The sequence below is a fragment of the Rhinolophus hipposideros genome, assembly GCF_964194185.1.
Source record: "Rhinolophus hipposideros genome assembly, chromosome: 4".
NCBI lineage: Eukaryota > Metazoa > Chordata > Mammalia > Chiroptera > Rhinolophidae > Rhinolophus > Rhinolophus hipposideros.
The window spans coordinates 76,329,035-76,337,926 of NC_138050.1; the positions used below are offsets into that span (position 1 = coordinate 76,329,035).

The 8,892-nt window shown below is 36.5% G+C and overlaps 1 pseudogene across 1 annotated transcript; it reads left to right on the plus strand.

Annotated features, from left to right (window-relative positions):
- The first annotated feature begins 382 nt into the window (after nt 1-382).
- Nucleotides 383-1,284, plus strand: LOC308496368 (CMP-N-acetylneuraminate-beta-galactosamide-alpha-2,3-sialyltransferase 4-like; annotated as a pseudogene). Its single transcript has one exon. The product of its transcript is annotated as a CMP-N-acetylneuraminate-beta-galactosamide-alpha-2,3-sialyltransferase 4-like (transcript).
- Nucleotides 1,285-8,892: the final 7,608 nt, after the last annotated feature.

Here is an 8,892-nt window from a genome sequence, read left to right on the forward strand (position 1 = left end):
TTAAGTCATTTTAGAGAACGAGCTAAATTCCCATCCCAGGGCAGACTGTAAATATTCACCCCTTTTAATGGTTACTGGAACAATATAATGACAATCAATTAGATATTGTTTTACTAGGAGAATGAATAAAAAGAATCCATTTAAAATAACAGAGAAAATCAGCCTCGGCCCCCGCCTCTCCACAGGCCGACTAACCCTATCGTGGCCAGGCCTGCACCTGAGACTGGGGACAGCCAAGCACAGCACCAGCCCAGCTGCCACCACCTGCCTTGCTGATCTATGAGATGCATGGAGCCGCCCAACTGCCCCACCCCTCTCCTGGGTGCCCCTAGGCAGCTGGGATGCCAGCTCTCCCCAGGAACTCTGCTACCTACTGAGAAACATGATCAGCAAGTCCCGCTGGGAGCTCCTGGCCATGTTGGCTCTGGTCCTGGTCATCATGGTGTGGTATTCCATCTCCCAAGAAGACACTTTTTATTTTCCCATCCCAGAGAAGAAAGAGCCATGCCTGCAGAGTGAGGCAAAGGAAAGCCTCTAACCCTCCGCCCACAAGCTGCCCTGCGGGACCAAGGGGAGTGATACCTGCTCCTCTGGATCCTAGCCATCACCTGCTACTCCATTCCGGAGAGCATCCAGAGCCTCAAGTGCTGCTGCTGCTTGGTCGTGGGCAATGGACACCGGCTTTACAGCAGCTTGCTGGGAGATGCCATCAACAAGTACGACAGGGCCATCAGATTGAACAGCGCCCCAGTGGCGGGCTACAAAGGTGACGTGGGCTCCAAGACCACCATGTGTCTCTTCTACCCACTTCAACCCCAAAGTGGAGAACAGCCCAGATACGCTCCTCCTTCTGGTGGCTTTCGAGGCGACAGATTTCCGCTACATTGAGACAATTCTGAATGATAAGAATGGGTGCGAAATGGCTTCTGGCAGTAGCCTCCCCTCATCTGGGATGTCAACCCCAAACAGATTCGAATTCTCACCCCCTTCTTCATGGATATTGCAGCTGACAAACTGTTGAGCCTGTCCAGGCAGCAGCCGCACAAGATTAGACAGAAGCCCACCACAGACACGATGGCCATCATCCTGGTGCTCCACCTCTGCAACATGGTACACGTCGCAGGCTCTGGCTGCCCAGATGCCCACAAATGGAAGCACACCTGTCCCTGCTATGAGCAGATCACACTCAAGTCAATGGCAGGGTATACCACAGTCTCCCAAGAGGCCCTGGCCATCAAACAGATGCTGGAAACTGGAGCAGTCAGAAACCTCACCTACTTCTGACTTGGCCAGGGGCTCTACCCATGGGTCTGCCCACTCTGCTGCTTGAGCAACTCCCGGCCATGGCTGTGGAGGTACCTGGTGCCGGCACGACCAGCTTGGAATCCTCCCTCCTCTGTGTGGGACTGGCCAGGTCTGAGATGAGGCCATACTCCTGGCTGCTCGTGTGGGGATGGGATCTAGTCAGATGAATGCCCCGTGGTGCTGGGAGTTTAGCTAAGGGATGAGGCTTGCTGCTGTAGCATCTCCTGTCTGCCAGTGCTAGGACTTTAATGGGCTATTTAATTCAGGGGAAGAAAGTGCTGTGGGCTGGTCCCATGGCATCCAGAAAAGGGGGCATACACAGTGTTTGGACCACTTTTTCAAAAACAGAAAAGTGATGGGCCCACTAAGGCCTAGACCCAGGGCCAGCCTCCTAGGAGGGTGGGTGGGTGCCCTTCAAAGAGAAGCGTGGGAAGAGCAGTGGTAGGGATATTTCATGGAGAAGGGAACCTCATCTAGAAAAGAGGTTCTAAACATATTAAACTATTATTCAAATAAATAACAGAGAAAATCAGATACAAGAGTGCTGTTGAAGATCTCCTTTACTAGGATTATTGTCAGATGCTAGAAACGCTAGGAGGCTGAATTTTCTCACTTTAAATATAAAGTAAAGAAAAATAAAGTAATAAATAAATAAAAATGAAGTAAGTCTATAGGTAATGTCTAAAATTTCTATTGTTTCTAAAATTCTGAAGTATGACCCATTTCTTTTCATGTAGTGTGTCCTTAAATTTTATACTTTTGTACCAGGAAAAAGGAAAAAACAGCTAAAACATAATATAAAAAGGAGAATATTGCTGACTTTTTTTTCATTTTCCAACGTCCCATGATCACAATTTTGGAAACACACTGTATATATCTCAGAATATATAAAACCATCTAGTGTCTCTGTTAGAGTTTTCCCTCAGCATCCAATACCAGCCAAAACATTATGGGATGTTGCCTTCCTTCCCTTAATGGATGTGGGTTATGAGTATATTACCTTTAGAATGCAACAGAATTGCCTCATTGCACCTGAAATGTCTATGAAAGGTTCTTTCTTCTCAAAGAATAATTACTAATAAATTAATTAACATACTTATGTTTTTTAATATGCTCTCAATTTAACTCAAGGAAGGGAAATAAGTGAAGATAGAAATCAAATTAAGTCCCTTAGGGCCTTGACAACTAGACCATAGACACAGAAATATGATCAATAGAGATGAGGCATAGAAGAATGGTAGTTTGATCTTTATCAAATAGCGTTCTGTGGGACATCATCGTTATAACCAAATGAGGGTGATGTTTTCTGTAGCTATCCTATATATCAATAAATCACAGCAATAAAATAAGGCAATAATAAGAAATAACATGCATGCAAAAGTAAATGAAGAAAAATTAATAAAAAATTAAAATGTATCTTTTCTATTAGTGAACCTGACACTAAAAGCTTATAATTATTTAATTCCCAGTGGGATTAAAACAAAGTAAAAATCATTGAGAAAATATAATTATATGTGAGCCCTAAAACCACCTTATTTATACAAATAAGTATTGCTTTTCCAAAACTTTTCAATTCTAAGTGTAAAATCAATGTTGTAAAAATATTGAGAACACAGAAATAAACCCACATGTATATCGGCAGATAAATTTCACAAAGGAACCTAAAACATACCTACAATGGGGAAAAGGAAATCTCTTCAATAAATGGTACTGGGAAAATTGGAAAGCCATGTGCAAAAAAAAGAAAACTAGAATACTATCTGTCATTGTACACCAAAATTAATTCAAAATGGATCAAAGACCTAAATATAAGATTTGAAACAATAACTTACATAGAAGAAAGCATAGGTACTAAACTTATGGACCTTGGGTTCAGAGAAGATTTTATGAATTTGACCTCAAAAGCAAAGGAAGTAAAAGCAAAAATAAATGAATGGGACTGTATCAAAGTAAAAACTTCTGCACAGCAAAAGAAACCATCGACAAAACAAAAAGGCAACCAACTGAATGGGCGAAGATATTTGCAAACAACACCTCCAATCAGAGGCTAATATCCAAATACATAAAGAACTCATACAACTCAACAACAACAAAAAACAAACAGTCCAATTAAAAAAAAAAAAAAGTGGGCAGAGGACCTGAAGAGATACATCTCCCAGAATGACAAACAGACAGCAAACAGACATATGGAGAAATGTGCAACTTCACTAGCTAGTTTGGAAACACAAATCAAAACCACAATGGGATAGCACCTCATACCTGTTAGAATGGCTATCATCAACAAGACAAGTAATCACAAGTCTTAGAAAGGTTGTGGAGAAATAGGAGTACCCATACACCATTGCGGAGAATGTGAACTGGTATAGGCACTATGGAAAACAGTATGGAGGTTCATCAAAAAATTAAGAATAGAATTACAATACTACCAGCAATCCTTCTTCTGGGTATCCACCCAAAAAATCTAAAAACATTTATCTGTAAAGATATATGTACCACTATGTTATTTATGGTGGCCAAGACTTGGAAACAACCAAAGTGTCCTTCAATAGATGATTGGATAAAGAAGATGTAGTATATATACACAATGGAGTATTACTCAGCCATAAGAAAAGATAAAATACTGCCATTTGGAACAACATGGGCAGATCTTGAGATAATCATGCTAAGTGAAATAACTCAGACAGAAAAAGTCAAAAACCATATGATTTCACTCATATGTAGGATATAAAACTGAAAGCAACAAACAAGCAAGCAAACAAACAAAAACTCATAGATATAGACAACAGTATGATTGTTACCAGAGGGTCAGGGGAGCAGGGGTGGGGTTGGTGATAGAAGAGGGAAAAGGGATTCAAACACATGATGACAGAAGGAAAACTGATTCTGAGTGGTGAACACGCAATGCAATATATAGATGAAGTATTATAGAAATGTGCACTGGAAACCGATATAATTTTACTAACCAATGTCTCCCCAATAAATTTAATAAAAATAAAAATAACTAAAAATAAATTAGTTAAAAATTAAAGACAACTAAATGTGGGAAGTTCATAAACATGGGAATTTAAACAACACATTTATTGAACAAAAAGTAAAGAAATTAAAAACAGAAAAATGCTTACAGATTAAGAATATAAAGAAAAAATATATATATATACACACACACACACACACACACACACACACACATATATATAGCACAGCTGGGCAATATATTTGTGTTTTAAACTGTTATTAAAGAGAGTTGAAAAGTTAAAAGAACATTTTATAAACTAAACTATAGTAAGCTAAGGTGAATTTATTATTGAAGAAAGTAAAAACGTAAATGTAGTGTAGTCTAAGTGTATAGTCTTTATGAAGTCTCCAGTTTGCATACAGTTATGTCCTAGGCCTTCACATTCACTCACCACTCACTCACTGACTCGCCAACAGCAACTTCTAGTCCTGCAAGCTCCATTCATGGTACAGGTACCATTTTTTATCTTTTATACCGTATTTTTACCAAACCTTTCCTATGTTTAGATATGTTTAGATGCACAAAAACTTACCATTGTTTTTCACTTGCCTACAATATGCAGTACAGTAACATGCTGTGCAGGCTTGTACTCTAGGAACCATAGGCCATGCCATATAGTCTAGGTGTGTAGTAGGCTATGGCATCTGGGTTAGTGTAAGTGAACTATAATGTCTGCACAAGGACGCAGCCTAACGACGCATTTCTCAGAATCTATCCCCATCTTTAAGGAATGCATGACCATCTATTCAGTTTGGGATAGACGTAGTTTACACAATCTCTGAAATGTGGCCTTGTTTGTACGGTAAATTATATAGTCAACATATCTCTACTTCCATTTAGAAATAACTGTCTTAATATTGATGATAATTTTAAGAGTTAAAGAGGCATAAGTATTACAAATTTTGAAGTTATTGGGGAAGCTTTTAATTTGTATTAATATTGAGGATAACCAAAAACCTATCCAAATTTTTGGAACATAAAATATTTCCTCTTCAAGAACAAGAATAATATATGATTATAAAATCAGGTATAAAAATTACTTAATCTAGAAAGTGTTTATTGAGTGACAGTGTAGCTTAAGATATGTTATGTCCATGATATGTTACGTCCAAGATACGTTAGGTCCAAGATATGTTACGTTCATGTTACGTCTCCCTTTGAGCATGTGTTGCTATCTGAATCAGTAGCTATCTATAGAGTCACCAACGGATAAATGATATTTGCTTTTATTTAGGTTACTTAAGGTAGACTTGCTAACATGGTTAGATCCACTATAAGATCTGTGGGTGATTGTCTTCGAACATTAAAATAATGATAACATATCATCCTCTGAAATACGGTGGCTAACATGAAAACCAAGAAATAAGAAAAATATGTATCTTGAATTCTAATAAGTATGTCTAATCTAAATAAAACTTACAGATTTTCTGAATTGGTAAAAATAGATAAATTTAAATTAGTAATTTTATGCATCCACTTGAAAGGGAGATTATAAGGGGATAAAAAGCTTCAGGTAGTTAGGGAGGAAGAGAGGAAGGAAGGAGAGGCACTTTAATGAATCTGCATTAGAAATTCTCCTGTATTTTCACCATATGAATTTTTAAACTCTCAGCATCTCAGTTTTGCTATATTTGAAATGGAGAAGCTAAGGAGTTTATATGTATTATATGAAATTAAGTCTGTGAAATAACTTTAAAAACTGGAAGCACAGCTGTGCAACAAGGTAGGTGTAATTTTAACTGTCCCCAGATTGTACAGATGAAAAGCTCAGAATAGAGCACAGAACTAAAGCTGATTTGCAATCATCTGAGCTATCATTTGGACAACTCAAATCAATGTCGTGGCCTCATCGGCTTGGCAGAAAGCTTTAAAGGTGACTTGTAAAGGAAATTGTCAAAATTCCCTCAATTGAACTGATAAATGATAAATGTTCATACTAGCTGTCTAAAGAGAGCACATTCAGTACCCTATTTAGTGTAAAACTTATTTTTTTCTTTGTTCTTTAAACTAATAAGGATTTAAAGCGGCTGGTTAGCTCAGTTGGTTAGAGTGTGGTGCTAATAAACTAAGGAACTAAAGCGTTTAAATTTCCTTTTTAGCTCCTCTGATGGGAGCATTGAGGACACATTTCCGCACAGTTGAGGGATCTTTGACAATTCCCTCACTCAGTTACCTTTAAAGGTTACCAGGCAGTTTTATTAGAAACACAAAATTTTAAAGGTTTTCTTCAGTTTGTATTACTTATACCATCAAAAGGATCACTTATCTAAAGAAATGAAATCATACAACTGCTTATTCCTGCTCTGTGGTTAGAGTGGTTAGTGCTATTTGGAAACTTTGTTTGAACAGATGGGATATTTTACTTAAGGAAAACTTGCATTTGCTAGCTTTTTTTAAAACATATTTTCAAGATAGTCAAAACATTACAAAATCATTAGGAGACTTCCATGTAGATTCTTGTCAGACATTTTCATTATAAACTTACATTAGGATTCCAGCTATTTGAAATCACCAACAGCCTCAGCCAAGCACAATCTGTTAGTGAAGTTGAAATTTGTTTGGGGAATGCTGTAAATAAATTGTTATAGTTGTAGTTCAAAAGTGTCAAAATGAGTTTGTTGACAGAGCTCTGTGAAATTAGACTAGAGCCATAAATCAAGGAGAGCTACTAATTCTCTACGATTCAGTGACATATTGGGAATAATGTAGATTGTGATCAATTCTTTCCTATCATAAAGTACCCCCATCAAGAAAAATAAGAGGAAGTTCAGTAAACCAAAACTGTCATCAAATCTGCAAGCATGTTTCAGCTTTTAATTATCCGTGTGTGTATTATCTAAAGAAATGTGTAAATCAGATCTTGCTTTCCAACCGAGGACATCATGTTTTTACTTTATGTCAGTAAACTAAGCCAAAGGAATGTGAGTAAATGCTGTCACATAAATACAAAGTAAATATTTTATAAATCAGTTTAGGCTAAGTTATACCAAGAACACCAAATTTTAGTGGTTTTATAACAAATATTCCTTTCTTGTAACAGGTTATTTGGCATAAGTGCCACGTCCTCTTCATTCCAGAACCTAAGGTAAAGTAGCCCTGGCAAACTTGATAATGGCTCAGAGTTCCCATTCCACTGGGCAAAACAAGCCACATGATAAGCCTGAGGTCAATGTGTGGGAAGAAACTTTACTTTTGAAAAGGGTTGCATAAAGAGAGTTTTGGTAGAGGGATCAATCAGTAATTTGAATAACTAGGGCAAAGCACTACAAAGAATAGGAAGATATAAAATTACTAGGAAATTATAATGTTTTGTCTCATAAAGGAATGGAAGAAAACATTTGAATGTTAGTTCATAGATGAAGATTATGGGAAGTTGCTTTTCTCTTAGTAAATTACGCTTTTTTCAATTTATATTGTTGATTTTGATTTGGCCCAAGATGATGTCCTAGGATTAATGTAGCATTCATATACCCTCATGTTTCTTTAAATCCCTTACAGTTTTTTTTAAAAATTCTCCTGACTAATGAATTAATCCAACTGAAAAAACTTTACAATAATTTTTATAAAAACATTTCAATAGCAAGAAATTTTAGGAAAGCACTTTAGTTTCAAGCTAGATCTGTATATTCTAATTTCAAATTCTTATAAAGAGAGATAAAATATATCAGCTTAGGTTAAGACATACCAATTTGCATTATAAATAATGCTATGCCAATTAGTAATTTATAAAATCATTTCTATGTCATAAAGATGATATTGGTGGTTAATTAGAAAGTTAAATTAATTTTGCAGGTATTTTGATTTTATGAGGTTATCTACCTGTTAAAATACGTGTCATGGACAGAAGTAAAAGAGAACTTTCTGTTTTACTTCTGTTCTAACAGAACTCTATTTGAATTAATTTCAATCTATGAGATGTTTAAGATATTTCTTAAAAGATGCCTTTTCTTTGAACTGCATCGTTTGCAAAATAGAAATAAGTTTTTTGTTATTGTTTTGCAAAATACATGTGGTACTCTTCCAGTAGATGCTCAATAAAAATTTTAATTCACTCCCTCCTTTTACGTCACGTATGCCCCATCAATAAAAGGCATTTAAAAAAACAAAGAGTATCTGTGGAGAATGTATTCTCGTAGAAATACATATGAAGTCTACAGAAAAGCATATCCCAAAGATTGAAATTGAGTTTTTGAAGTAATTCATATATGACACCTTTGATGGAACATACAAAGTAAAGAGCGTATTTGTATTTTCTCCCATAAGGTAATACTGTTGAACTTGAGTGTGAAATAAATGAGCGGGTAATAATATCTGAGCAGGTGGGATAGCTGGACAAATGTGCAGCCTCTAGTTTTCCTCAAGTAGTTAAAGTCATTCTTTCCATGTACTAAATATTCTTGAAAGTCACACAGACACAAATAATGTTCAAAATTGTAATTCAAACTCCAATCTCATTGTATCATTCACAAATCTACTACCTACATTAGCACCTATAACACATTAAGAGCTGGAATTTAAGATTGTGTTTATCTTTTATTATGATACAAATTTAGAAAGATAATATATTTCAG